The sequence below is a fragment of the Ovis canadensis genome, chromosome 21, assembly GCF_042477335.2.
Source record: "Ovis canadensis isolate MfBH-ARS-UI-01 breed Bighorn chromosome 21, ARS-UI_OviCan_v2, whole genome shotgun sequence".
Lineage (NCBI taxonomy): Eukaryota > Metazoa > Chordata > Mammalia > Artiodactyla > Bovidae > Ovis > Ovis canadensis.
The window spans coordinates 61142467-61170248 of NC_091265.1; the positions used below are offsets into that span (position 1 = coordinate 61142467).

The 27782-nt window shown below is 48.1% G+C and overlaps 1 protein-coding gene across 12 annotated transcripts in view; it reads right to left on the reverse strand.

The window, feature by feature from the left end:
- The window catches only part of PC (pyruvate carboxylase), a 101343-nt gene that overhangs the window by 47773 nt on the left and 25788 nt on the right, over positions 1-27782 (reverse strand). For 2 of the 12 annotated variants that reach the window (XM_069566360.1, XM_069566367.1), the window contains exon 1: positions 5489-5708. The exons of 7 other annotated variants lie outside the window; for them this stretch is intronic. The gene's annotated coding sequence lies outside the window, so the exon portion shown is untranslated. Of the gene's footprint in view, positions 1-5488; positions 5709-27782 lie in introns of those variants that run through there. 3 more of the 12 variants (XM_069566363.1, XM_069566364.1, XM_069566369.1) reach the window with 2 other exon arrangements.

Genomic DNA, 27782 nt, shown 5'->3' on the forward strand with positions numbered 1-27782 from the left:
TCTGCTTTGGAATTTGAGCACAAAAACTGTCCAGAGGCTTCCCAGGGACCAAGTCCTAGGCGTCCGCTACTGCTGGTTTAATGCTAATGACCACAGTCACCTGGCAAAGCGTCAGGAGCGCAGATACCGTCTGTGTGGGCTTGCTGCCAAGTGCCAGCCATGGCATTAAGAGCTTCAGGCTACCTCATTTAACCACTGAGAACCTTGTAGGGCGAGTAGCAGAGCCCCACCTATGCAAGTAAGGGAACAGAAACTCAAGATTAAGTAGGTTGGCCATGGTCTCCAAGCTCAAAGGCGCTCGCCTTCCACTCTGTCCATCATCCTAAGCTGTGTCCTGGTCGTGGCCCTGCTCCCCAAGAGTCTGCTGTGGACAGATTTAAGGTCTACCATCCTGGGACTTCCCTGGTGGTCCAGTGGCTAAGGCTCTGCACTCCCAGCGCAGGGGGCCAGGATTCAATCCCTGGTCAGGGAACCAGATCCCACATGCCTCACCTAAAGATCCTGTATGCCTCAACTGAGACCTAGCACAGCCAAATAAAAAATAATGAAAACAAAATATTTTGTAAAAAGATCTACCATCCTCCCTAGATTATCCATCACCACCCTCTCTTGCCCCTGCCTGCCACCCCCCAACTGTTCCTCCCTGACCATCACGCTTGCCTCACTGCGGGGCAGGTAGGGCTGCTTCCCCCACCAGCTGGCCCAGCGTCACATCCATGCCTCGTCCCTCCAGCACAGCTTCTCGTCCTGTCCCTCCAGCATAGGTGAACTGTGCCTACTGGTCCTGTGCCCATCCGTGGAGCAACAAACCTCCCCCGGGTTGTTTTGAAGTTTTGCAGCGATGGCCAGAGGCTCACAGCCACACACCGGCCTTTACCCACCAGGGCACGCCCGGGGAGGGGAGGGGCAGGGCAGCCACCAGCCAGTCCAGCATCTACAACCGCAGGCCCTTTCGCCTACTGGGCAGGTTCTGAGGAACCAAGACTCCCTCTCTGCCCTCCAACAGCAATGGGCGTGATCCCTTGAAGATAACAGCGTCTCCTTCAACATGTTAGATTGCTGAAAATCCTCCAGGGAGGAAGGAGCATTCCAGCTGAGGACTTTAGACTTCATGGGAAAACAGTTTGGAGACCTAAGGTAGTAAATGAATTACGAAAACCCGGGCGACAGACTGCCTTTCCCACCTTCTCAGTCCCAGCCTAAAGGTCCTTCTCCTGGAGGCCCTCAACAGTGCCCCCATCCCTCTCTGAGGGAAGAGGTCATGTCTTATGATAATTACAAAAACAATAATAATAATAGCTACAAGTGTCTGCTGGGCTTCCCAGATGGCAAAGGGGTAAGGAATCCACCTGCCCGTGGATTAATGCTAGAGACGCAGGAGACACGTTTTGACCCCTGGGTCAGGAAGATTCCCCTGGAGAAGGAAATGGCAACCCACTCCAGTATTCTTGCCTGAAAAATCCCATGGACAGAGGAGCCTGGCGGGCTACAGTCCATGGGGTTGCAAAGAGTTGGACGCGACTAAGCACGCACCAGCTCCAGGTCTGCACGAGGCCCCAGCTAGGTCATTCCGAACACTTAGGAGGCAGGTATTATCCCATTTGAAACTGTACTGAGTGGCAACTTTGTTGCTGTTGTTCAGCAACTTGCATACTATAATCCTATTTAACAATATTCTTACAGCTCTCTCCAGTTTATAAAGTACTTTATCTTTTTTTTAGGATTCTTTTTTGATGTGGATGATATTTTAGGCCTTTATTGAGTTTGTTATAATATTGTTTGTTTTATGGTTTTGGCTGCAAAGCACATGGGATCTATTGGAAGGTGAAGTCTTAACCAACGGACCGCCAGGCAAGTTCCTAAAGTACTTTAATGGACACTCTCATTGGGCTTCCCTGGTGGCTCATCTGGTAAAGAATCTGCCTGCAATGCGGGAAACCTGGGTTTGATCCCTGGGTTGGGAAGATCCCCTGGAGAAGGGAAAGGCTACCCACTCCCGTATTCTGGCCTGAAGAAGTCCATGGACTGTATAGTCCATGGGATCGCAAACAGTCGGACATGACTAAGGAACTTTCACTTTCAGACACTCTCATTTGCTACTAACAGGAACCTTGACTAGGCGAACGGCCAGCAGCATCTTCGCAGTTTCATTTTTGAGACAAGGAGAATGGCCTTTCTGGCCCCATCTGCCCCTACCCCAGCGCCGCCTCCTGACCTCCCTGCCGCCTCGGTGTTCTGTCCCGCAGCCCTTACCATTTTTACTCACTGCACCAGCGTCCCGGGAGCTGGAGCTTTGGCAGGATAAAGGGGAAAAGCAGCCAGGGTCTGGGGGCACGGGGGAGTGGGTGACAGTTGGGTGAAGTTAGGCAGAAGCCTCCCCGCATTGAGGGCAGAGCCCTGACGAAGTGAAGGCGGGGGCCACACACCCTCATACCACCAGCTGTGGCCCCTACACCACGTGATTCCACGGGAAGGGCAAGGCCTGACAGTCAGAAAACTCAGGTTCAATTTCCAGCTTCGCCACCATATAACCTGGAGGATCAATTGACCTCTCAGCACCTGTGTGATACTGTAATCTATAAGAATCATATAACCTTGGTGGTTTTTTTTGTTTGTTTTTTCCAGGTTCCAGAGGGCAGAGCTCCTAAAGCCCCTGGAATTTCCTGAGTGGCAGGAGAGACAGGAGCAACTTTTCTCATTCATAATTAGCTCTGCTCAATCACACCTGGGATTATGATAATGCGGTGACTCCTGGGGAGCCCCTAGACAGTGTCAGGATGGGGGCTGGTTGCCAGAGGAATCAACCCTGTGATGAGAAGTTTGGAACTTTCAGCCCCACTCCCCTACATGGAGGGGAGGGACTGGCCACCAGACCTGTGTAAGGGAACCTCCATAAAGACTCCAAGCGATGGACTTCAGAGAACTTCCAGGTTGGTGAATCCACCCATGTGCCAAGGGGTGGTACACCCCCATCCGTGGGGACGGAAGCCCCTGCACCTCGGATCCTTCCAGATCTTGCCCTATGTATGTCCTATCTACCTCTTTATCTGACTGTTCACAGTATCCCTTATAGTAAAGCTGCTAATAGCAAAGCACTTTTCTCAATTCTGTGACCAGGAACCTGAGGAGGAGTCAGGGGGCTCTGATGCACAGCTGGCTGGCGGGAAGTCCAGGAGGCCAGCCTTAGAATTAGAGTCTGAAGCAGGGGCTGCATGTGGAACTGAGCGCTTCACCTGTGGCACTGCACCAACTCTCCGTGTCAGAACTGATTCAGCGTCAGAACTGAACTGAATGGGAGGATACCTAGCTGATGTCTGCAGAGAACTGGAGAACGGTTAGTGCGGGGGAAAACCCACATAGTCAATGTCAGAAGTGTTATGAGTGAAAAGCAGTTCACACCCGTCAGCCCACCTATAAAGCAGGCTTACCTGCCCAACGAAGAGCAGACTCACATAGAAAAGACCCTGATGCCGGGAAAGATTGAAGGCAGGAGAAGGGGATGACAGAGGATGAGATGGTTGGATGGCATCATTGACTCAATGGACATGAGCTTGAGCAAGCTCTGGGAGATGGTGAAGGACAGGGAAGCCTGGCATGCTGCAGTCCATGGGGTCGCAAAGAGTCAGACACGACTGAGCGACTGAACAACAGCAATCTGCCCGACACAGAGGGCTGATGAGTGAGTGACCTGTTGTACTGGAAACTGCAGACCATCCCTGTGGTTTCATAAACTGTAAACTGCAAAACGTCCTCAATGATTAGATTTCATACAATCAGAGCCATCAAGTGTTTATCAAGCACTGATTGCCGTAACACATACTTGATGAACAGAGGATAATATAGACATGACCTGTGTCTTCAAGAAACTTTCTGTCTGGCGAGAAGACAAGACCAGTACATTTGAAATATAAGAACTATTTAACACCTGGTGTACGCAAAGGAGTTGGCGGAAGGCAGCTGAGGAGAGCTGGGTATGGTGTCACGGGGGAGGGGATTTGACTCGTACTCAGAGGAAGGATCCACTTGAGAGGTCCTAGCAGGTTGCAACACCTGGCACATGGGGTGTTGGTGGGCGGATGGGCAGTGAGAGGCAGGGCCCTCCTCTTCCTGCAAGCCTGACTAGTTTAGGGTCAGGGTCAGGCGTCACCAAGTAGATGCTGATCAAGTGAAAAGTCTGGTATGGAATCAACAGAAAATGAAGTTGGAGACATTCAGTGAAATGAGAAGCAAAGAAAAGGCCCTCGTTCATCCATCCGTTCATTTGCTATTGATTGAGCGTTTGTAACACGCCAGGCACTTGGACAGAGAGAAGAGGTCCCTGCCCCCATGAAACGGACACTTCATTCCAGTCAGAAGGAGACCAAATACACAAATAAGACTGTCCCAGATCCATCCAGACTAGTAAGTACTGACAGCCTCATCGCTGACTTCCTCCTCCTGACAGGCGTCTCTTCGAGTTGCCTGACCGCGAATAAAGTCAGAGGTACCACATCCCTTCATCCCTGGCCCAGGACACTAGGGAGAAAAGGCACATTCCTTATCAACTTCTGCTCCTGGAAAGTTTGGGACAAAACAAAGGGAACTGCATGTCCGTCCCCTTCATCTGCTCCTTGAAACACAAACACAGCGCACACAGCCAGTCTCTCCCTTCGCCTTGAATCTTTATCCCGTGACCTGGAGGAGAGTTTGGCCTGTTTGCCGTTGAAGATAAGAGCCAGAAGCCATCTGGGGCCCGTTTCTGTTTTTCCTCCCTGTAAACTGAGGGAAAGGTTTTCTTCTAAGCAAATGGGAGAAGTCCTCCCTGCTTACACCTGAACTGTGAGTCTGCTCAAATGCCAAAAAGCTGGCCTCCCAGGAGGCGGTGCCACCTGCTTTCCATTCACTGCTGTCTAGGATACAATCACAGACTCCTGTCCGGAGGAGAGCTGATCTTTCCCAGGCTCCTAAGGGAGGGCCAGGCCTTCCGGCTCGGGGCTCCAGGGCACTTCATCCAGACCCGAGTGAGCCAAGGACGTGCATCTCAGCACGTGTCCGCTTCAGGCCCCTGGCCTGGTGCTGTGCTCAGAGCAGACGCTCCCCCTGACTGCCGCCAGCTGCACCATCTCCGCAAGGGACCCCAGGCAAAGGAACCAGGTGGCCTTTCCCCTAAATGCTGCCACCACACAAAGTCATTCTGGCCCAGAGCTCCAGGACCCACGGCCCATCTTCCTCTGTCCCCAGGTCTTGGGCAGAACCCCTTCTGACCGTCAGGTAGGGTTTGTCTTCCTTGGGCTCCTCAGTTTTGCCCACCCCTGACCAGTGTCCCCACTGGCCCGTGAGCAATGGTCCAGCCCAGCCCTCCCAGGTTCCTGCCCCAGAATCCCCCTGCTGTCTCCTTTCCCAAGTATGAGAAGGCTGCCAACTTCCAGAGAGGAGAGAAACGGCGGCCACAGTGCGTGCACGCCCCCCCAGAAGAGCAAACTGGAGGCACTGAGGGTGGTCCCCTTACCGCGGCAGCTGGTCCGCAAGGCCCAGGGAGGCCACGCTGTCCTCGGTGCCGGAGCAAACACCCAAGTCTGGGCCCTCTGCCGGCTGCCTGTTTATAAGTGACGTTCTGGGTTAAGCCTCTGTCAATGACTTTCCAGAATTGCCCCCTCCCTTACGGCTCAGGGGAGAGAGAGGCTGCTTGTGAGCCAATCTCCAACTCATGACTAGACCTTGAACAGACTGTTTGAGAAAAGGCAAAAAACACAAAATCAGGTCAGGGGTGAGTTGGGAGGAGGTGGTGAAAAGCCGCTGCCCGAGGGTTCTGGCAGAAGGATTAAAGGGCAGTGTGTTTGGGTTTTACAGGGGGCGGAGGAGCAGGCCAGGGATGGAGAGCTGGGCAGGAGAGGGACCTTCTGGCCTAAGAAAAGGAGCAGAGGATCCCAAGGGAGCAGAAAAACTGAGGCATCTAATGTCCTCCTCCTGCTGAGTCCTCAGGATGTCTCAGGCTGTCCCCTGGGAACAGGTGACATCATGGGCCAGGAGACTGGACTCCTCGCAAGGGCACATGTCACCTCGTGGCTCATACGGGCTGTTGACCTGGTGTGAGCAAGGGTTTTATTTTTTTTAATTTAATTTTTGGCCACACTGTGCAGCTTGCCCCCGACCAGGGATTGAACCTGGGCAACGGCAGTGAAAGCGCCGAATCCTAACCACTAGACCACAAGGGAACTCCCTTAGCAAGGTTTTAAAAGGCTTGCCCACACTACTGAGCCCACCCAGACCAGTTCATTTAAGGTACTGTTCTCCCAAAGACTGGGCCAATCAAGAACAGGAACAGAGCGCCCACCCACTGGGCGCCACCCGCTACCAAAACAAAAGACAAACCGACCTCAGCCCTGACACGTTCTTGGAGGAAGCAGAGTCAATAACTCACTGTCCTAACACTTTGCTTAGTGTCCAGAACCCAAGGTTAATTAGTCAGAGAGGGCTTTCTCTGGCTCCACGTGTCCAACTGACATGGCAAGTGGTGCCCAGTTAAGTTGGTGTGCTGAGCCTGCTAATGAAATGGGGGCACGCCTGGCCCCTAAGTCAGGCAGAGGTCCACATCACAGGAGCCTCCGGGAGCCCACAAATTAAGTGAAAGCACAGTGGGGCAGGGAGCTTGCTCACTCCTCTAGGATCCAGATCCTGACCCACACAGGTACTTCTGTTTCCACCTCTTCTCCATCTTTCTCCAGAGCTGACAACAGGTAGCCTCGTGACTCCCCTCTGGCCCACCAAGGCAGGGGGAAACCACTCCTAGACCCTACCAATTATAGGCAGCTGGAGATCCTGGGAGATGAGGCCAGAATGACATTCCAGTGAAAGGCTCTGTCTGGGAACTGAAAAATGGTTTGTCATCTGTAAAGCGGGGATTAACAACACATACGTTGCACAGTTGTTTGTTGGGGCTCAAAGGATCTGGTTATTATGAATAGCCACGTTCTATTCAACAGCAGCAGGAAAGGGATCCAGAGATAACCCTGGAGGCTAAGGAAGAGGCTGACAGGTGGCCTGGCAGGGAAGCAGGAAGAAGTGTTCCAGGAAGAGGGAGCGTTGTGACAGGGAGGCCGCCTGGCTTTACGAGTTCACAAGCCACGCATGGCTTAGTGTGGCTGGGACACCAGTTGCCACAACAAGCCTGGAGAGAAAGGCAGGCTCCCCACCCCTCACCTGCATCACAGAGACACAAAATCATTCTCCCTGCTGTTTTCAGTCTAAGCAGAACAGAACTTCCAGCACTGGAAACTGCGGCAACTAACTTCCTATGCAGTTGTGAAACACCACCAAGGCCACCAATTACTGCTTCTTCACGGCTGTTTTCTTTAACTTAGGAAACAGAAGTGGAGGAGGGGAGGAAGGGTCTGCCTCAGGTAAACTGATGGCAAAGTTACTCACTGCTGCTCTGGTTCATAAAGGTTGCTCGGATATGGAAACAACACTGTTGCCCACAGGTGTGACAGACAGACTTCCCATCAGGGACTCTGCAGAGGAAAGACATTGGTCTGTACTCGGCTCTCTGGATGGGGAAAGGTGGGCAACGAGAGGCAGATCCTGCTTCCGTCCCAAGCCTCTTGTCCCGTACCACCAGAGCAGCTGGGCCCGTCTATGGCTAATGGCCTCAGTCCCCTGTTCTCTACCAAATCCAGCCACAGAGGCGTTGCAAGTCTGCGACTTCTACGGAGCAAAAGCAAGCAGACAGACTGTCTTCCATTTATTCAAAGAGGAAGGTCGGATCATGTACACACTGCTATTTTCAAAATGGGTAACAACAAGGACCTACTGGATAGCACAGGGAACTCTGCTTACTGTTATATGGCAGCTTGGATGGAAGGGAAGTTTGGGGGAGAATGGATACCTGTGAGTCCCTTTGCTGTTCACCTAAAACTACCACGATATAGTTAATTGGCTATACCCCAACACAAAACAAAAAGTTTAAAGTTTGGAAGAAAAAAAAAGAGAGAACTTATAAGGAATGCCCACCAGGTAACAGAAACAGTGCTACGTGCTATGGAGAAACCAAGATAGAAGGTGATGACCCTTGCACTTTAAGAATTCACCATGCGGAAGGTAGAGGCAAGACCTACACGTGGCAAACGAGCTTCCACCATTAGAGTTAATCACCACAGGATTACACCACAGGGCAAAAGATCCAGGGGCTGTTTCCAGGCCTCTGTAAGCTCTCCATCACCGTCACCACTTTGAGATGTCAGTTCTAGGCCAATGAGCAAACGTTTCTGGATTGACCTAACCCACCACTAGAGCCTCACAATTTCCACGAAACCCGCATTCTCCTCCTCCTCCACTGCGCACACCATCCAGCGCCACACCCTGAGCTCTGGGAACTGTGCTGAGCTGCAACTCCAGCACGTAATTCCCGCTTTGACTTAAAAGTTGACATGACCCTTCGAACCTTAGTTTCCTCATCTATAAAACGCAGAATGTTCTGAGTCATCTTATAAAGCTGCTCTGAGAGCTTAATGAGGTCATGGGTTTTTGAAATCCCTAGAGAGCCTGGCACATTAGAGATGCCCAGAAAAGTGATCCCAAGGGTCAGTCCTTGTAATATCAGAGTTAATCCTTCTCTCCTCTCATCACGTCCTGGGGCTCAAGATAAAAGAAGCAGTGACATGGAAACAAGCCTGGGTGCCAAGAACAGAGCATCAATCTCACACAAGATGATGACTGGAAGGAGCCGTGAGTGAGAAACACCCTGGTCCTCCCTCTGCTACCTTTAACAGTGTTGGGCTGAGAGTCACTTTGCATACCAGGCTTCAGTTTCTTCAACCAATTAGGCCAGGGATAGTAATAACCATGCCTCCTTCACAAAGGCAGTGTGGATTTTAAAAAATAATAAACCATAAAACCTTTACTGCAGTGCACTGTGCTATCCAGGTGCCAGGCTCTATGGAGACTCAGCCGAGCTGAGAGGAAAGTGTGGGGGTGAGGGGTAAACAAGATAAAGGCAAATCAGTACACAGTAAGACAAGTATCAGAAGAATAAAGTTCAGAGGAACAAATTTAATGAAAGAAATGCCGGCTGGTTTGCTGGAAACTAAAAAAGTATCATTGAATGGCTGTAGAGACCTAATCAAAAGGAAAAACTCCTCACGTTCATGGATCAGAGACTTAAGTGTTAAAATGGCAATACTCCCCCAGTTGATCTACAGTTTCAATGCCTGCCATCTCTATCAAAAAACAGCAGCTGACTTTACTGGAAACTGACAAGATGATTGGAAAATCTACGAAGGGACTTCCCTGGTGGCCCAGTGGTTAAGATTGCGCCTTCCAACACAGGGAATGCAAGAGTCTGACCCCTGCTTGGGAAGCTAGGATCCCACATGCTGCTTGGCCAAAAAATAAAAGACGAAAACAATATTGTAACAAATTCAAGTCTTTAAAAAAATTGTCATTGTTCAGTTTCTAAGTCATGTCTGACTCTTTGTGACTCCACAGACTGCAGCATGCCAGGCTTCCCTATCCTTCACTATCTCCCTGAGTTTGCTCAAACTCATGTCTATCGAGTCAGTGATGCCATCCAACCATCTCATCCTCTGTTGCCCCCTTCTCCTGCCCTCGATTTTTCCCAACATCAGGGTCTTTTCCAATGAGTCAGCTCTTCACATCAGGTGGCCAAAATACTGGAGCTTCAGCTTCAGCATTAGTCCTTCCAATGAATATTTAAAGTTGATTTCCTTTAGGATTGACTGGTTTGTTCTCCTTGCAGTCCAAGGAACTCTCAAGAGTCTTCTCCAACACCACAGTTCAAAAGCATCAATTCTTTGGTGCTCAGCCTTCTTTATTGTCCAACTCTCACATCCATACATGACTACTGGAAAAACCAAAGGACTATACAGACCTTCGTCAGCAAAGTAATGTCTCTACTTTTTAATACATTGTCTGGGTTTGTCATAGCTTTTCTTCCAAGGAGCAAGTAAGTATCTTTTAATTTCACCGATGAAGTCACCACCTGCAGTGATTTTGGAGCCCAAGAAAATAAAATTTGCCACTGTTTCCACTTTTCCCCCATCTTTTTGCCATGAAGTGATGGGACTGGATGCCATGATCTTAGTGTTTTGAATGTTGAGTTTTAAGCCAGCTTTTTCACTCTCCTTTCACCCTCATCAAGAGTCTCTTTAGCTCCTCCTTTGCTTGATGCCATTAGAGAGGTATCATCTGCATTTCTGAGGTTAATATTTCTCCCAGCAACCTTGATTCCAGCTTGTGATTCATCCAGCCCGGCATTTTGCATGATATATTCTGTATAGAAGTTAACTAAGCAGGGAGACAATATAGAGTTTGGATGTACTCTGTTCCCAATTTGGAACCAGCCCATTGTTCCATGTCTGGTTCTAACTGTTGCTTCTTGACCTGCATACAGGTTTCTCAGGAGACAGATAAGGAGGTCTAGTATCCCTATCTCTTTAAGAATTTTCCACAGTTTGTTGTGATCCACACTGTTGAATGCTTTAGCATAGTCAATGAAATAGAAGTAGATGTTTTTCTGTGATTCCCTTGCTTTTTCTATGATCCAGCAGATGTTGGCAATTTTATCTCTGGCTCCTCTGCTCTTCCTAAATTCAGCTTGAAGATCTGGTAGTTCTCAGTTCATGTACTGTTGATGCCTAACTTGAAGGATTTTGAGTATTACCTTCCTATCATGTGAAATGAGCACAACTGTATGGTAGTTTGAACATTCTTTGGCATTGCCTTTCTTTGCGATTGGGATGAAAATGGACCTTTCCTAGTCCTGTGGCCATTACTGAGTTTTCCAAATTTGCTGGCATGTTGTGTGCAGCACTTTCATGGCATCATCTTTTAAGATTTTAAATAGCTCAAATGGTCCACATAAAAAAACTCTTTAAAAAAATAAAATCCACATTTAAATGCAAAGGAACTAGAACAGCAAAAATAATACTAATAATAATGAAAAAGCACACAACTGAAGGACTCATACTTGCCAATTTCAAAACCCACTACAAGGTTACAGTAATCGAAAACAGTGTGGAACTGGGATATGGACAGACAGAGCTCAGTGGAAGGGAAATGAGGATCCAGAAAACTCTCACATTTACAGTCAACTGATCTTCAACAGGGCATCAAGACAATTCAGCAAATGGCGCTGGAAAACACCTAAATGCAAAAGAATGAAGCTGCACCCCTATCTCACACCATCTGCAGAAACTCACACAAAATGAATCAAAGACTTAAATTTAAGGTCTAAAACTGTAAAAATCTTAGAAAAAAAAATAAATCCTTGTGGCTTTGGATTAAGCAATGGTTTCTTAGCTATGACAGCAAAAGCACAAGCAATCAAAAAAAAAAAAAAGAAATTGGCTTTGTCAAAATGAAACTTTTGTGCTTTCAACGACCCCAGCAAGAAAGTGAAAAAGACCACAGAATGGGAGAATAGTTTTATAAATCACATCATCTGATAAGGGTCTAATATCCAGGATATATAAAGAACTCTCATAACTCAAAACAAAAACAACACAACTAAAAACAGGCAACAGATTTGAATATACATTTCTCCAAAGAAGACATACAAATGGGCGGTAAGCATAAGAAAAGATGCTTAATATAATTAGTCTTAAGAAAATGCAAATGGGAGTAATTTCCTTTTTTAGGAAGTAATATTTTCATATTCTAGAACTAACATCAAAAAAAGATGTCCTTTTTATAAAAAGGGAACTGGAATGCAGAAGCAGGAAGGCCAGACATACCTGGAGTAACAGGCAAGTTTGGCCCTGGAGTACAAAATGAAGCAGGGCAAAGGCTAACAGAATTTCTGCCAAGAGAACACGCTAGTCGTGGCAAACACCCTCTTCCAACAACACAAAAGAGAACCCTACACGTGGATATCACCAGATAGTCAATACTGGTGAAATCAGACTGAAATCATACTGATTATATTCTTTGCAATACAGTCAGCAAAAACAAGATTGGGAGCTGACTGTGGCTCAGATCATGAACTCGTTATTGCAAAATTCAGACTTAAATTGAAGAAAGTAGGGAAAACCACTAGCCCATTCAGGTATGACCTAAATCAAATCCCTTATGATTATACAGTGAAGTGACAAATAGACTCAAGGGATTAGATAGAGTGCCTGAAGAACTATGGACAGAGGTTCGTAACATTATACAGGAGGTGGTAATCAAAACCATTCCAAAGAAAAACAAATGCAAAAAGGCAAAATGGTTGTCTGAGGAGGCCTTACAAATAGCTGAGAAAAGAAGAGAAGCAAAAGGCAAAGGAGAAAAGGGAAGACACATCCATCTGAATACAGAGTTCAAAGAATAACAAAGATAGATAAGAAAGCCTTCCTAAGTGAACAATCCAAAGAAATAGAGGAAAACAATAGAACGGGAAAGACTAGACATCTCTTCATGAAAATTAGAGATACCATGGAACATTTAATGCAAAGATGGGCACAATAAAGGACAGAAACGGTATGGACCTAACAGATGCAGAAGAGATTAAGAAAAGTGGCAAGAACTCACAGAAGAACTATACAGAAAAGATCTTCATGACCCAGATAACCACGATGGTGTGATTACTCACCTAGAGCCAGACACCTTGGAGCACGAAGTCAAGTGGGCTTCAGGAAGCATCACTACAAACAAAGCTAGTGGAGGTGACGGAATTCCAGCTGAGTTATGTCAAATTGTAAAAGATGATGCTGTGAAGGTGCTGCACTCAACAAGCCAGCAAATTTGGAAAACTCAGCAGTGGCCACAGGACTGGAGAAGGCCAGTTTTCATTCCAATCCCAAAGAAAAGCAATGCCAAAGAATGCTGAAACTTGGTACAACTGCACTCATTTCACATACTAGCAAGGTAATGCTCAAAATTCTCCAAGCTAGGCTTCAACAGAAAGTGAACTGAGAACTCCCAGGTGTTCAAGCTGGATTTAGAAAAGGCAGAAGAACCAGAGATCCAATTGCCAACATCCGCTGGATCATAGAAAAAGCAAGAGAATTCCAAAAAACATCTACTTCTGCTTCACTGACTATGCTAATAAGCCAACTCATTAGAAATGACCCTGATGCTGGGAACGATTAAAGTCAGGAGAAAGGGAGGACAGAGGATGAGACGGTTGGATGGCTTCACCGACTCAATGGACGTGAGTTTGAGCGAGCTCTGGGAGATGGTGGACAGGGAAGCCTGGTGTGCTACAGTCCATGGGGCCGCAAAGAGTTGGACATTACTGAGCGACTGAACAACAACAGCAGCAATATTTTCATAGCTTTTTCAGACAACTGTGGATACCACTGTTTGGTACTGTATCAAAACTTGCCAAATACTAAATTATAGTGTGAAATATGAAACCCTATGAACTTTACTGTTATGTTAAAATCCATTGGCCTTTCTTAAATTTCAAGTGGGCCTCTTCCCAACATAATTTTGTAACTTCATATCCTGGTCGTTTGGAAAATATCAGTTTACTGAATTATGCTGATCTTCAAGATGTTGACACACTTTATAATAAAATGCCAAGATGTCATAGGTGCCATATCACCAATCTCATCAGAAAACTTTTAAGTATTGAGAAGCTGTCAAGCTCAAGAGGATGGATATAAGCTTTCCAAAGTTCTAATTTTGGCTTGAAAGCTCTAATTTTACCATTAGCAACAAATACTGGTGGTTGTTTTCTTTGAAGCAACAGACTCACTACATTCATTTTCAAGAGAAAGTTTGTCAGGTACCCAAGTCTGAATAACCATGGCTACTAGTTATTTGCAAGTAAAAATAGCATCTCCTGGAAAAAGGGTTTTTTGAGTTCAGCTTGTAACTCAAAAACCCCAGAAGTGCTTTCCCTTGAGCCAGCCAATACAGTCCATTTACTTCCCATCTCAACACACAGAATGTCAAAGACCTGCACACAAGCAGAGAGTTAATAAAATGTGTTCATTTTACTGCTTCATCACGACCAGCCTTAACTGAAGCTGGCTTTTTTTTGGCCATGCCACCTTGCATGTGGGATCTTAGTTCTCTGACTAGTGATCAAACCCGCACCTCTGCATTGAAAATGCAAAGCCTTAACCACTGGATTGCCAGGGAAGTTCCGTAAGCTGGCTCTTTTGAACTGCAAGTGTGTGGAGGTGAAGAGATCCACCCCAATTCCTCTCAAGCCGCCAGCCATTTGCCCACCATTTCTTACACACCATTGGTGCAAACGTGAACACAGTGAAAAAGGCAAGTAATTTCCTAGTATTATATGAAAATCTGACTTAGGGGCCCCTCTGAGGACCTGCAGGGACCCAGGGACCCCACCTGAGGAACTAGGTTTAGGAGGCCACTCCCTGTGGACTGAGAGAAGGAAAAACAACTTTAAAATCAAGCAAACAGGATTCTTCACTTTGTGACAGGGGAGGCAGCGGAGGTGAGCGCAGTGCTGTGATTCCCGCACTGGGTCAGGGCAAGGTGGACTGACCTCAGCACCCTATATTTAACAGGCTTAAAGGGCCAAAGCGTTTCAGCGGAGCAGATCACTTCCTGTGGTTTTAAAGTCTTATAGACAAACTCTCTGCTTGTTTTCTCTCGGCCCCACACCACTTTTCCATTTCTTTGCCCTTGACACAAAAGAGGCCCCTTCAGTCTCAAGATTGTTCTCCAGCTCAGCACTAGACTGGGTGAAGCAGGATGCGTGCGGCTGGGGAAGGATGGCAGGAGGCAAAGAAGAAAGCCAAGAGGGCAGCAAGTGCATCACCATGACTGCCCAGCTGCCCTCAGCCCCAGTTCACCTGGCAGGGGGCCTTTCTACCAGTTCTCTGCATTCCCACCCAGCCCCTTCCTCCAGTCAGAGCTAGCCTAGATTCCTACCAACCAGCCCCTTAGGTCAATGTGAACAGAAGGGTTTTCTCCCTTTTCCTTTCTGCAAACTAAGGTCTCTTGGTAGGAAAGGCCCCCCTCTTAGCACCTTAGCTATCAGCTCCCACCCAGCAGCGACCAACACAAGACTCCATGTTGGCTCAAAGCCTTATCCTCCCAGGATCCCAGTAAAACAATGTGAAGTCAGGGTGGGAACGGATTTCTCATTTGTGACTAGACTGTTACAACTGCAGCTGGCCTGGGAGCTGAAAGAAGAAACAGAGCGCCATTCAGGCCTGAGGGACAAACAATAGGCCTTTATCCTATTTTCCAGTCCAGGCCGAGGGCAGCTAGGCAGAGCTGGAAGCCCTGAGGGGAAACCTCTGGACAGAGCTTCCCTAGGATATGTGCAGTCCCAGGCAAATACTTGGAGCGGGGCAGGGGAAATCCCCACACCTAAGAAAAAACTTGAGTCACTCAAAAGGAGTATGTCAACACCATTTTGGACACGCAACCTAACACAATCCTACATACGAAATACTGTGGTCAGAAGTGGAAGCTGCCCTCCTAGAATGGAGACTGGACTTCGGGCCCAGGGACAACCCCACAGGACATCTGGTTGTCCCTGCACAGCGCAGAGGGTTGAGAGCACCCCAAAGGGACTGATGTGGATCCCAGCCTGGGTTCGGAATGTTACCTCATGGAGAACAATTCCTCGAGAGGCACTGGGCCAAGTACTAAGGCTTCCATGACAAATATCCCAAAATCTCTGCTAAAGGACCAGAGAAGGCCATCAGGTGGAATGGCCCCTTGCTCCTCGCTAGAGTCACAGCAGGGAACCAGAAAGACACCCTGATCTCCTGTCCTCGGGGAGACAGACAGAAGGCGAGCTCTTGTGTAACTGCAGCCTTGATGTAACGAGAGGACCTTCACACAATACCATGGCAGTGATACTGTGAGCTGGTTAGGAGCAGTTCCATCCGGGATCCTAGGGTGCGCGGGAAGGTAAGGGGCTCACCTGGAAGACAGATCCGAAATCAGGCCAGGCAGAGAAGGGGCGTGGCTCCATAGCTCCTCCCACCCCCACTCAGGTTCACTGAGAGTTTGAGCCATGAAACCTCCCCATAGTTTCCTGCGTTCTGCGAAGATCCACAGGCAGCCGCTGCCTGCTGGGAAGCAGATAACAGCACAGCAGGGGAGGCTTCTCCTGGCCCTCTTGGGTGAAGGTGCTCTCCTTACATCCAGGCTGCAGTTACACAGCAGCTGGCCTTCTGTCTCCCTGAGGACAGGAGATCAGGGTCGTCTTTCTTGTTCCCTGCTGTGACTCCAGCAAGTACCAAGGGGCCAAGAAGAGGGTGAGCAATGGTTGGGTAGCAAGTTCAAGTGTCTCTCAGCTATACAGTGGCCCCTGCAGCTGGCGCTAGCTGTTGACAACTCAGGGCCCAGCGCAGGGGTCCTCCCCTCCATGGGGGCTGGTGGGAAAGGGGCAGTAGACCTCAGTTGGCCTCGTGGGGAACAGTTCTTTGAGAGGCACCAGCTAGGTTCTGAGGCTTTCTGTGACAAATATACTGACAGAGTCTCATGCTAAAGCAGTAGAGTGAGTGATCAGGTGGGATTTCCTGACCTTGAGGAGCGAGCACAGGGGAGGGGGAAGGATGGTTCCAACCCACCTGAGACCCCAGATTCAGCTCACTCTCCTTTCTCAGCTCTCACCTAGGCACCAGCTATTGCTTCATCTTTCAGCATTTCAAGCTAAGTGCTAACTACCCTTCCTCCCCATAGCAGCTCAGCCACTCCCAGATGCTCTCATACCAGCAGCCATCCACCTCTGCTCCAGTCGCTCCTGCTTCTCATCCCCTAAACTAACAGCACTGCTTTTAGCCACCAATAGATTCTGCTAAAACTCCCTCTACTGCTGGTGGGACAGGCTAAAACCAATGAGCTTTCTGAGGGGCCCAGACCGCCTCCTTTGCTCTCCCAGCAGTCCCCAGGCTTTCTGTGCATAGGCCCCAGATTTCCAGGGAAGGCACCCAGATCTCATTCACTGAATCCTTCCTGAGTGCCCCCAACCATCCCAACCAGCCCACTGTCTTTCCCTGGCGATGGGCAGGCCAGGTTCATGGCTATAGATGAAACACTTGTTCTGCTGGTTGCCAAGCACATTTATTCATGCAGTCTGTACTCCAAAGACAGTTAAGTGGAGCCTGACACCCCAACTGATGTGGCTGTTCAGGGGCAACAAGTAGCTCCCTACACAGCCAGGCCTGAGACCATGGCTTACTAATCTTGGCATCCCAAGCCCAGTTCAGTTCAGTCACTCAGTCGTGTCCAACTCTTTGCGACCCCATGAATCGCAGCACGCCAGGCCTCCCTATCCATCACCAACTCCCAGAGTTCACTCAGACTCGCGTTCATCGAGTCAGTGATGCCATCCAGCCATCTCATCCTCTGTCGTCCCCTTCTTCTCCTGCCCCCAATCCCTTCCATCATCAAAGTCTTTTCCAATGAGTCAACTCTTTGCATGAGGTGGCCAAAGTACTGGAGTTTAAGGTTCAGCATCATTCCTTCCAAAGAAATCCCAGGGTTGATCTCCTTCAGAATGGACTGGTTGGATCTCCTTGCAGTCCAAGGGACTCTCAAGAGTCTTCTCCAACACCACAGTTCAAAAGCATCAATTCTTCGGCGCTCAGCCTTCTTCACAGTCCAACTCTCACATCCATACATGACTACTGGAAAAACCATAGCCTTGACTAGATGGAGCTTAGTCAGCAAAGTAACGTCTCTGCTTTTGAATATGCTATCTAGGTTGGTCATAACTTTTCTTCCAAGGAGTAAGCGTCTTTTAATTTCATGGCTGCAATCACCATCTGCAGTGATTTTGGAGCCCCCCAAAATAAAGTCTGACACTGTTTCCACTGTTTCCCCATCTATTTCCCATGGAGTGATGGGACCGGATGCCATGATCTTTGTTTTCTGAATATTGAGCTTTAAGCCAACTTTTTTACTCTCCTCTTTCACTTTCATCAAGAATCTTTTTAGTTCCTCTTCACTTTCTGCCATAAGGGTGGTGTCATCTGCACATCTGAGGTTATTGATATTTCTCCCGGCAATCTTGATTCCAGCTTGTGTTTCTTCCAGTCCAGCGTTTCTCATGATGTACTCTGCATATAAGTTAAATAAGCAGGGGGACAATATACAGCCTTGACGTACTCCTTTCCCTATTTGGAACCAGTCTGTTGTTCCATGTCCAGTTCTAACTGTTGCTTCCTGACCTGCATACAGATTTCTCAAGAGGCAGGTCAGGTGGTCTGGTATTCCCATCTCTCTCAGAATTTTCCACAGTTTATTGTGATCCACACAGTCAAAGGCTTTGGCATAGTCAATAAAGCAAAAATAGATGTTTTTCTGGAACACTCTTGGTTTTTCCATGATCCAGTGGATGTTGGCAATTGATCTCTGGTTCCTCTGCCTTTTCTAAAACCAGCTTGAACATCAGGAAGTTCACGGTTCACGTATTGCTGAAGCCTGGCTTGGAGAATTTTGAGCAGTACTTTACTAGCATGTGAGATGAGTGCAATTGTGTGGTAGTTTGAGCATTCTTTAGCATTGCCTTTCTTTGGGATTGGAATGAAAACTAACCTTTTCCAGTCCTGTGGCCACTACTGAGTTTTCCAAATTTGCTGGCATATTGAGTGCAGCACTTTCACAGCATCATCTTTCAGGATTTGAAATAGCTCTACTGGAATTCCATCACCTCCACTAGCTTTGTTCATAGTGATGCTTTCTCAGGCCCACTTGACTTCACATTCCAGGATGTCTGGCTCTAGATGAGTGATCACATCATCATGATTATCTGGGTTGTGAAGATCTTTTTTGTACGGTTCTTCCATGTATTCTTGCCACCTCTTCTTAATATCTTCTGCTTCTGTTAGGTCCAGACCATTTCTGTCCTTTATCGAGCCCATCTTTGCATGAAATGTTCCCTTGGTATCTCTAATTTTCTTGAAGAGATCTCTAGTCTTTCCCATTCTGTTGTTTCCCTCTATTTCTTTGCATTGATCGCTGAGGAAGGTTTTCTTATCTCTTCTTGCTATTCTTTGGAACTCTGCATTCAGATGCTTATATCTTTCCTTTTCTCCCTGGCTTTTCACAGCTATTTGTAAGGCTTCCCCAGACAGCCATTTTGCTTTTTTGCATTTCTTTTCCATGGGGATGGTCTTGATCCCTGTCTTCTGTACAATGTCACGAACCCCATTCCATAGTTCATCAGGCACTCTATCTATCAGATCTAGGCCCTTAAATCTATTTCTCACTTCCACTGTATAATCATAAGGGATTTGATTTAGGTCATACCTGAATGGTCTAGTGATTTTCCCTGCTTTCTTCAATTTCAGTCTGAATTTGGTAATAAGGAGTTCATGGTCTGAGCCACAGTCAGCTCCTGGTCTTGTTTTTGTTGACTGTATAGAGCTTCTCCATCTTTTGCTGCAGAGAATATAATCAATCTGATTTCGGTGTTGACCATCTGGTGACGCCCATGTGTAGAGTCTTCTCTTGTGTTGTTGGAAGAGGGTGTTTGCTATGACCAGTGCATTATCTTGGCAAAACTCTATTAGTCTTTGCCCTGCTTCATTCCGTATTTCAAGGCCAAACTTGCCTATTACTCCAGGTGTTTCTTGACTTCCTACTTTTGCATTCCAGTCCCCTATAATGAAAAGGACATCCCAAGCCCAGCAGGGCAGAAACCCGGGCAGGCACTGGCTAAATGTTTAGAGAACAAATAAACCCTGGAGGAAGAGAAGCACTGCACTCCACAGGGTGGCAGAGCACCAGGGCCCCAGGCCCAGCTCTTTGTGACCTCGGGCAACCTGTCTGCAAGATGAGCTCCCTGACCCCCTGAGGACTGTAATGTCCCCTGCTTACAGTAAAGGCCAACTCACACCAGTGTAGATTTCCAGAGAAGGCCCCTCCCCCTTTCCTACCTGGGATAAGGAGTTCCAGGATGTGGAAAATTGATAAGCCAAGAAAAGCGGTCAGGTCTGAAATTTCAGAAGTAAGCTCCAAGGAAAACAGGAACCAGGCCTGCAGGGGCTGATCCCGTTCTCCAGCGGTCGCTGTGTCTGTCGCTTTGTGCATTGTTCTCGGGCTTTGTCTGGTATGTCTGTGTTTTGCCTAAGCTAGACCTAAGCTTCAGAGCAATCTAACACCTACATTAATGCATGTCAACTGCTCTGAAATAAGGAAGTTGCTGACAAAGCGAAAGGGTCGGGAAAGCTGTTGGCATTCTGTATAACCAGGGAAAGATGATTTTTTGGCCGGAACTTGGGTGACCTGGGGCACCTCAGCCCTCACCCCCACCTCCGCCTCAGCCTTCCAGGCAACAGCAGTACTCACAGTCCAGGGTGGGCAGTGGGGAAGGTTGGTGGAAGGGCTGCCTAGAGCCTGGGACTGTCTGAGGACCTCCTGTCACAGGGAGAGGAGAAACTGGAATCCTGGCATCTCTCCCCTAAGGTAGCATGTGTTCCTGTCCACCTTTGAGTGCCCAGCCTCCTCTGAAAAATCTTGAGTCAAAATGTCCCAGTCTCTAAATCCTATGAGCTCTCTAGGTGGTAAGGAAAACAGCAAGTAAAATCTTCTTTCCTCCTCCTGAGTACTTCTCCATTAAAGGAAAATTCTCGTGAAGGCAGTCAGAACTCCTGTCTCCACCTGCAGCTCCTGCAGAAAGGAGGTAAATAAACCAGGCCTGAGTCTACAAAAGCCTGCTTTGCTGTTAATACTTCTAAGTCTCTTTTGGGGATGGAGAGATGTGATGGGTGAGAAGATGAGAGGCAAAATAACAAGTAAATAAGAGTCTGAATAAAAGCCCTCCCGGCCCCCTAAACCTCCACGTGTTCTGCTCACCCTGGCCTCAGAGCAGAGCCCCCGCCACGTGGAGAGCGCCCAGGACAAGAGGAGAGCAACACTCGGGCCTTCTTCCTGAAGCTCTCCGGTCCAGAAGTGCCTCTAAGTTCAGAGAGGAGCGAGGCCGAGCTCCATAAGCCTCCAGCACCCACATGGGCCTCCAGCGCCCACAGAAACCAGAGAGCTTCAGGAGAGTCCCTGGGAAAGACTCAGACAATGCTGGCATCATGGGTCCAAGTGGACTGTTTCAAGCCACCATGTAAAATAAATGAATGGCAGGACTTCCCCGGTGGTCCAGTGGTTAAGACTCTGAGCTCCCAATGCAGGGGCCTGGGTTCTGTTCCTGGTTGGCACACTAGATCCCACATGTGCAATGAATATCCTGTGTGCCCCAGCTAACACGGGGCACAGCCAAAACAAAAACAGAACTGCTAACCCTTCGACAGATAAATACATGGAGACTCTTTTCCTATTTTCAGACTCCCCCTTCATGAGCATCTTTGCAGAACCCTGGATGAGTCAGGGACTCTCCAGAGACCTCCAAGAGCTGGACAAGGTGGGAAGGAAGGAGGAGCCATTGCCTGGGAGGAGAAGCGAGGGGCGGGGGACACGGTAACGACAACAGCCCAGCGGGCTCCTGGCCAGAGGCAGTGGACGGGCCGATCCTGAGGACCACTGCTAGGAAAAGGAGACAGGTGAAGGCGGAGGGAGGCCCTAACTCCCACCGTGGAGAAAACAACGAGATGGCAGCGGGGGGCCTGGTCCCTGCTCCCCCTGGAGTTGAGGTCAAAATTGAAATCTAGGCCTCAGCCCTTTGGAGAAGAAGGACTGTGTCACTCATGAGGAAAATGAGTTTATAAAACAGGCATTAGGTCAAAGACCGATAGGTGACCCAAACTTCCACATGTGATACTGAATTGATCACATCAGATACAGCCGTGAGGACATAGGTTACCACAGTGCCTGGCGATAGTTGAGTGAATAATACTATGTGGGGAATGAATTCGGATGGAGGGTGGTTCTGTCTGGAATAGTAAGAGCCTCAGAGGCAGAAAGAAGGTGTGTATGCAGAATTATCAGGGGCAACTAAGCTTATTTTACCATGGAGCCAGGACCCCCACGCCCCTAGGCCCACAGCTAGGGCACAGAGTGAAGGGGAGGAGGAGGGGGAAACGCAAGGGAGAGGTGCTCTTGGGCTCTACCTGCCAACAAGGTGAACCCCAGCTGGCTCAGGAGACACCCTGAAGAGAGGTGCCCGGCTGCACACCAGCTGGGCCGTCAGCCCCAGCTCTGGGAATATGGGGCTGGGACAAGTACGAGGGACTGGCAGGAATGGCACGGACCTAAAACCACGTGATAAAAGTGGCAGTCACCAGAAGGCCTGTCTCCCAGCTTCAGAGAAGGCACAGAGCCGCTCTAAGCAACGGCTTCCTGTCAATCCCAGCCTCTCAGAGCCCCTCCTGTCTTCATCCCACCTGCAGGCAGCCTCACCCAGCTGGGTCAGGCCTCAGGCTCACATATACTGTGCTCAGAGCAGAGAAATGAGACAGAGGAAATGTGGGCAGGAGGCCTCATACTGAGTCTTCGGCACTGCCCCCCAACTGCATCCACTTATACACCTGACTTCTCTGCTTCTGAGGAAGACGACCCCCAGGGCATCGAGGACTGTGGCCACCATGAACCTAGCTGGAAACCTCAGCTGCTTGCTAAGAAAATTTCTCCCCTCCGTTTCTTCAAGCCCTCGGGCAGGATTATCTTTATCTTGGCCTTAAAGAAGCATTCCAGAAAGGAAACAAAAGCAAAGGAGAACAGAGGTCAAGGATTATCTTGTAAAAGAGATGAGAACCAAGATGTTTGAGCAGAGAACCCTGCTTTAGGACCCCAGGCATCACTCAGAGGCTGGGGCGTCCGGGGAGGGAAAATAAGAGAAAGCCACAGGCTTTGTGAAGGACTCAAAGCACAGCAAGGGTCCAGGGACACGTACCACGAGCAGCACGCCGCGGCAGGGGGTGCTGCATCCTGCTGGCAGTGCCCAGCACCAGCGCACGGCTTGGGTAATGGGCAGAGAGGCGAGGCTGAACCTGGGCTCCGCCGCTTCGTGGCTGGACAACTTTGGGCAAGTGGTTCACCCCCTGGAGCCCTAGTTTCCTGAAGGTAACACCTTCTACCTCCAGAAGAGAGCAGAGAGGAATGAACGGAGCTGCCATTACTACTTCACTGTTGTATTCTTTTATATAAATTTAGTTCTAAATGGGGAAAAAACAATCAACCTGCAGATACAAATCACCCGAGAATTCTGACCTCATTTTGCCCACACTTAGGAACTCTCCCTGAGAGTTTTAGCCTGACAAGGCTCCACAAAGAGAAAGTTACCTCCCCCTACATCACTCACAAAGGGGGTTGTTCCCTAACCCCCAGCTCAGTTAAACAGGAAAAAAAGAGACCCACCATCTCCTTAATTATAATTTCTCTGTGCTTGTGAATGAGGTTGGGGGTCCTTTTGTCTGCATAAAGCCCACCCAGCATCTACAATCCCAGAATAGATTTTCTGAAGAAAAAGGACCTCAGACAGTATTAATTTAACTCAGAGGGGAGAGGACAGAAATAGGCTTTGGGGCTTGAAATCTAAATAAACAAAATAATGACAAGAAGGACAAAGAGGTGGCTATAGAGAGATGTATTTTCATTCAAAAAACAACTGCTTCATCCTACGATTAAAACGTCCTCTTGCTCACCAGCTCAGGTAGGAAGAGCAGTGGCCATCAGCTCTGGTGGCCTTGCATCTACACCTCCAGGGGGAAATGCCTGGTCTTCTCTGCTCTGTCCTCTCACCTCCTATCTCTGGCCCACATTCCCACCTGGCTGCAGGTGACATGGGCATGAGTCATTTACTGTCCCTAGGAAGCCAAGAGCCACTGGCCTCTCCATCACTGAGCCTGTTAGTTTCACTCCAGGTCCTGGGCTCTCCCCTCATTCTGAGGAACTGTCCTGCCCAAGTTTGCTGTAATCTACAAAGGGCGTTTCAGACAAGGATGCAGAGTGCATGACAGCATCCTCACTCCTGGAAAATAACTCCCAAGAGAAAAGCAAGGCACAGGTCAATGGCATTAGCTTCACAGACAGAATGGCCAGTCACTGCTACCAGGTCTCAGCTTGAGGCTGCTGGGCTACGAGTGCAATGGGGCAAGGGGACCGGCTGCCACCGGGAAGGCAGACCGGTGAGCATCTCTGCCGTGCACAGAGGGAAAAGGAGGTGTCTTAGACGCCTACCGCTTCCTTTCCGCAAGAGCTATGTCATAGGTGAAGGTTTTACATGGGTCACAGAAAAGCACACAGTTTTGGAATTCAGAAAATGACAAGGCCAAAAAAAAAAAAATTGAGAGAGAGACAGAAAGAAAAAAGTTAGGAATTAAAGGGGTGTTGACTTAGCAGGACAAACGGCTAACACTCTTCTCCCTTCTTATTTGCAAACAAGATAGACGAGCTATTTGGACAAGATGCATCCTAGGCTCCTGCCTTGGAGAAGGTGACCGAAAAGTTTTGGCAGGAAATGATGAAAGCCAAGCAAACTCCAGATGCGGGGAAGACGATGAAAACGACAGGGCAAAGAGACTTCGAAAACGAAGCTCCTGGGCTTCCTCAGTGGCTCAGTGGTAAAGAATCCTCCTGCAGATGCAGGAGGGCCGGGTTTGATCTCTGGTCCAGAAAGATCCCACATGCTCTGGAACAATGTTGCCCATGCGCCACAGCTACTGAGCCTGGGTGCTTCAACTACTGAAGCCGAGGCTCCTAGAGCCCGTGCTCCACAACAGGAGAAGCAAAGAGAAGCCCGTGGACCTCAGCGAGAGCAGGCCCGGCTCACCGCAGCTAGAGAAAAGCCCGCACACCAATGAAGACCCAGCACAGCCATAAATAAAGAAACAAATAACATGTTTTTAAAAAGCAGCAGCTCCTTTGCAGATATATGGCATTGTTTGGAGGCTTCTAAAAGCTAAAGGCCACAGTCCGGGCAAGACCATGATATGAATTTCTTATCGTTAGATACTACCTTTGTGATCAGAAAAGGCAAGCCAGGAAAAAAAAATATACACAGCTTACAAATGTAACATGTAGAGCTCTTACTGAAAGGCTCATACTTCAGGGAATATTATATTGTGAAACAATCTGGAACAATAGGTAATTATAGCTAACCTGCAAATGCCCACACTAATGAAGTAGGAATAGCAAGCATAGGTAATTCAATAAATATTTATAGCATACTTCTTAAGTGCCTGGCAAGGAAGGGGAAGTAGAATTTTTTTTAAAAAATTGTATTGAATCATGGTAAACTGAAATGATCAGAGACAGTACATGACCAAAGAGAACTGTTTAGCACGTGGGCCTGAAAATGTACCTAACAAGTGAGTACGAGCATGTATAAAGCGTACAGGCACACTGACAAACAGCAGAGATCAGTCTAATGTGATGGGAATAAACTTTCAGTTTGCTACTTTAGAACTGTTCCTTAGTTTTCTGTCCCTATTGTAACCACTTTAAAGTATACACCTCGGTGGTTTTTAGTATTTTCAAAAGGTTGTGCAACCAGAACATATTCATCACCCACAAAGAAATCTGGTACCATTTACCCCATTCTCCCCAAATCCCCACCTCCTAGCAACCACCAATCTACTTGCTGTCTCTATAAATTTGCCTATTCTGGACATTTCATATACATTTCATACATTATGTAGTCTTTTGTGTCTGACCTCTTTAATGCAGCATAATGTTTACAGGTTCATCCATGGTTGTAACAAGTATCATTCCCTTCTCTGGCTGAATACCATTCCATCAGTTCTGGACAGACCACATTTATTTATCCACTCATCACCTGATAAACATCCAGGCTGTTTCCACTTTGGGGCTACTATGAATAATGCTACTATGAACGCTCGTGCATGTGACATTTTTAAATACATTTTAAAGACATTTTAACCATCCAGGCTGGCCTCCCTGCTGCTGCTGCTGCTAAGTCACTTCAGTCGTATCCGACTCTGTGCGACCCCATAGATGGCAGCCCACCAGGCTCCACCGTCCCTCGGATTCTCCAGGCAGGAACACTGGAGTGGGTTGCCATTTCCTTCTCCAACGCATGAAAGTGAAAAGTGAAAGTGAAGTTGCTCAGTCGTGTCCGACTCTTCGCGACCCCATGGACTGCAGTCCACCAGTCTCCTCCGTCCATGGGATTTTCCAGGCAAGAGTACTGCCTCCTTAGTTATGCTTTAATTAGTCAAGAAATTGAACCCTATAGTCACTCCAGAGTTTGGCTCCCAATCACACCACTGTACTCCTTCATTTTCATTCTCTGATGTGGAAGGTAACAGCAATCCAGAAATGGGCTAGCTGGCAGAGGAAAGCCTCGGAAATTTAAAAGCCATTGTCAACGATCTACAAACATGAAGAACCACAGCACGGCTAGAAAAGCACTTGATTGTACTCCTTCCTATCCCCACGACCCAACAGAATGGCGTTTACAGATAATCGATGGTAAACTCCACGGGCTGACCTTTTAGGTCCTCTGATAAAACAGTGTTGCTGTTCTGTGCATTCATGCTGCTGTGAGGCTAAATGAAACAAGGACTGACAGGTGGGCAAGTGCCTACTCAACCTCCAGCACACAACAGGCTGTCAGTAAAGGTTCATCTGTTCATATAATAAAGTATAGAATTTAGGGTGCTAACTTTGGGTTCTGCTCTGCCCACTTGAAAGAGTTGGATGATGTCAAACCTACTTAAGATGAAAGAGTGGTGAGGAAGGCAGGAAACCAGAGCATGAAAAAATAGAAATGTTTGTAGAATTAGGACTCAGAGAAAGAACAGAAGAAAGTTACATGAAGAAACAGAAGCGGAAAGCCTGAGGGAATGACAACAAACATGAGGATCTATGTCCAAATGGCCCAGAGAACAGACGGATGGCATGTGGTGAGCACAGCAGCCAGCACAGCAGACATCAAAGGGACCAAAGAGGATCCCTGCAGAAGGGACAGAACCGCTGAAGGGAGCTTCCAGGGCCTCTCCCCGCCAAGGGGAGTGAGCTGGAAAGCTGAGACCCAGTGGGGGAATGAGACGCTCTGCAGGCAGGACAAGGGAGAGGGAGCTGATGACGCTCCACAGCACGGAACATGCCAGAAACGTGATGCCACAACTGCGCAACTTGGAAGGCAATTTATAGAACTGAGGCAATAAAAAATGCAAAATTCATGTGAAGAAAGTGGGAGGCAGATAAAGGAGCATGAATAAAGGAGAATATGAAAAGAAACAGGTATCTCAGGGGAAAGTTGTCTTTTAATTTTTTAATGTAATTATAAAGCGGAGTTCTACAGAAATTAATATAAACGTGGGAAATAATACCTGTATACCTATGAACACACCAGTACGAGATGGGAACCTTCCCAGGATCAGGGTAAACTGGGGTTAGATTTGGTCAGACTCGATCACATGCGCGTGGCATGTGTGCTTAGCTGCTCAGTCATGTCTGACTCTCTGAGACTCCCATGGACTATAGTCTACCAGGCTCCTCTGTCCATGGATTTTTTCCCAGGCAAAAATATTGGAGTGGGTAGCCATTTCCTCTTCCAGGGGATCTTCCTGACCCAGGGGTCGAACCGAATCTCCTGTTGTTGTTCGGTTGCTCATCGTGTCCAGCCCATTGTGACTCCATGGACTGCAGCATGCCAGGCTTCCCTGTCGTTCACTATCTCCCAGAGTTTTCTCAAACTCATGTCCATTGAATTGGTGATTCCATTCAGCCATCTCATTTTCTGTTGCCCCCTTCTCTTGCACTCAATTTTCCGCAGCATCAGGGTCTTTTCCAATGAGACAGCTTTTTGCATCAGGTGGCCAAAGTACTGGAGCTTCAGCTTCAGTATCCAATGAATATTCAAGGTTGATTTCCTTTAGGATTGACTGGTTGGATCTCCTTGCTGTCCAAGGGACTCTTAAGAGTCTTCTCCAGCACCACAGTTTGAAGGCATCAATTCTTCGGCACTCAGCCTTTTTTGTTGTCCAGCTCTCATATCTGTATGTAAC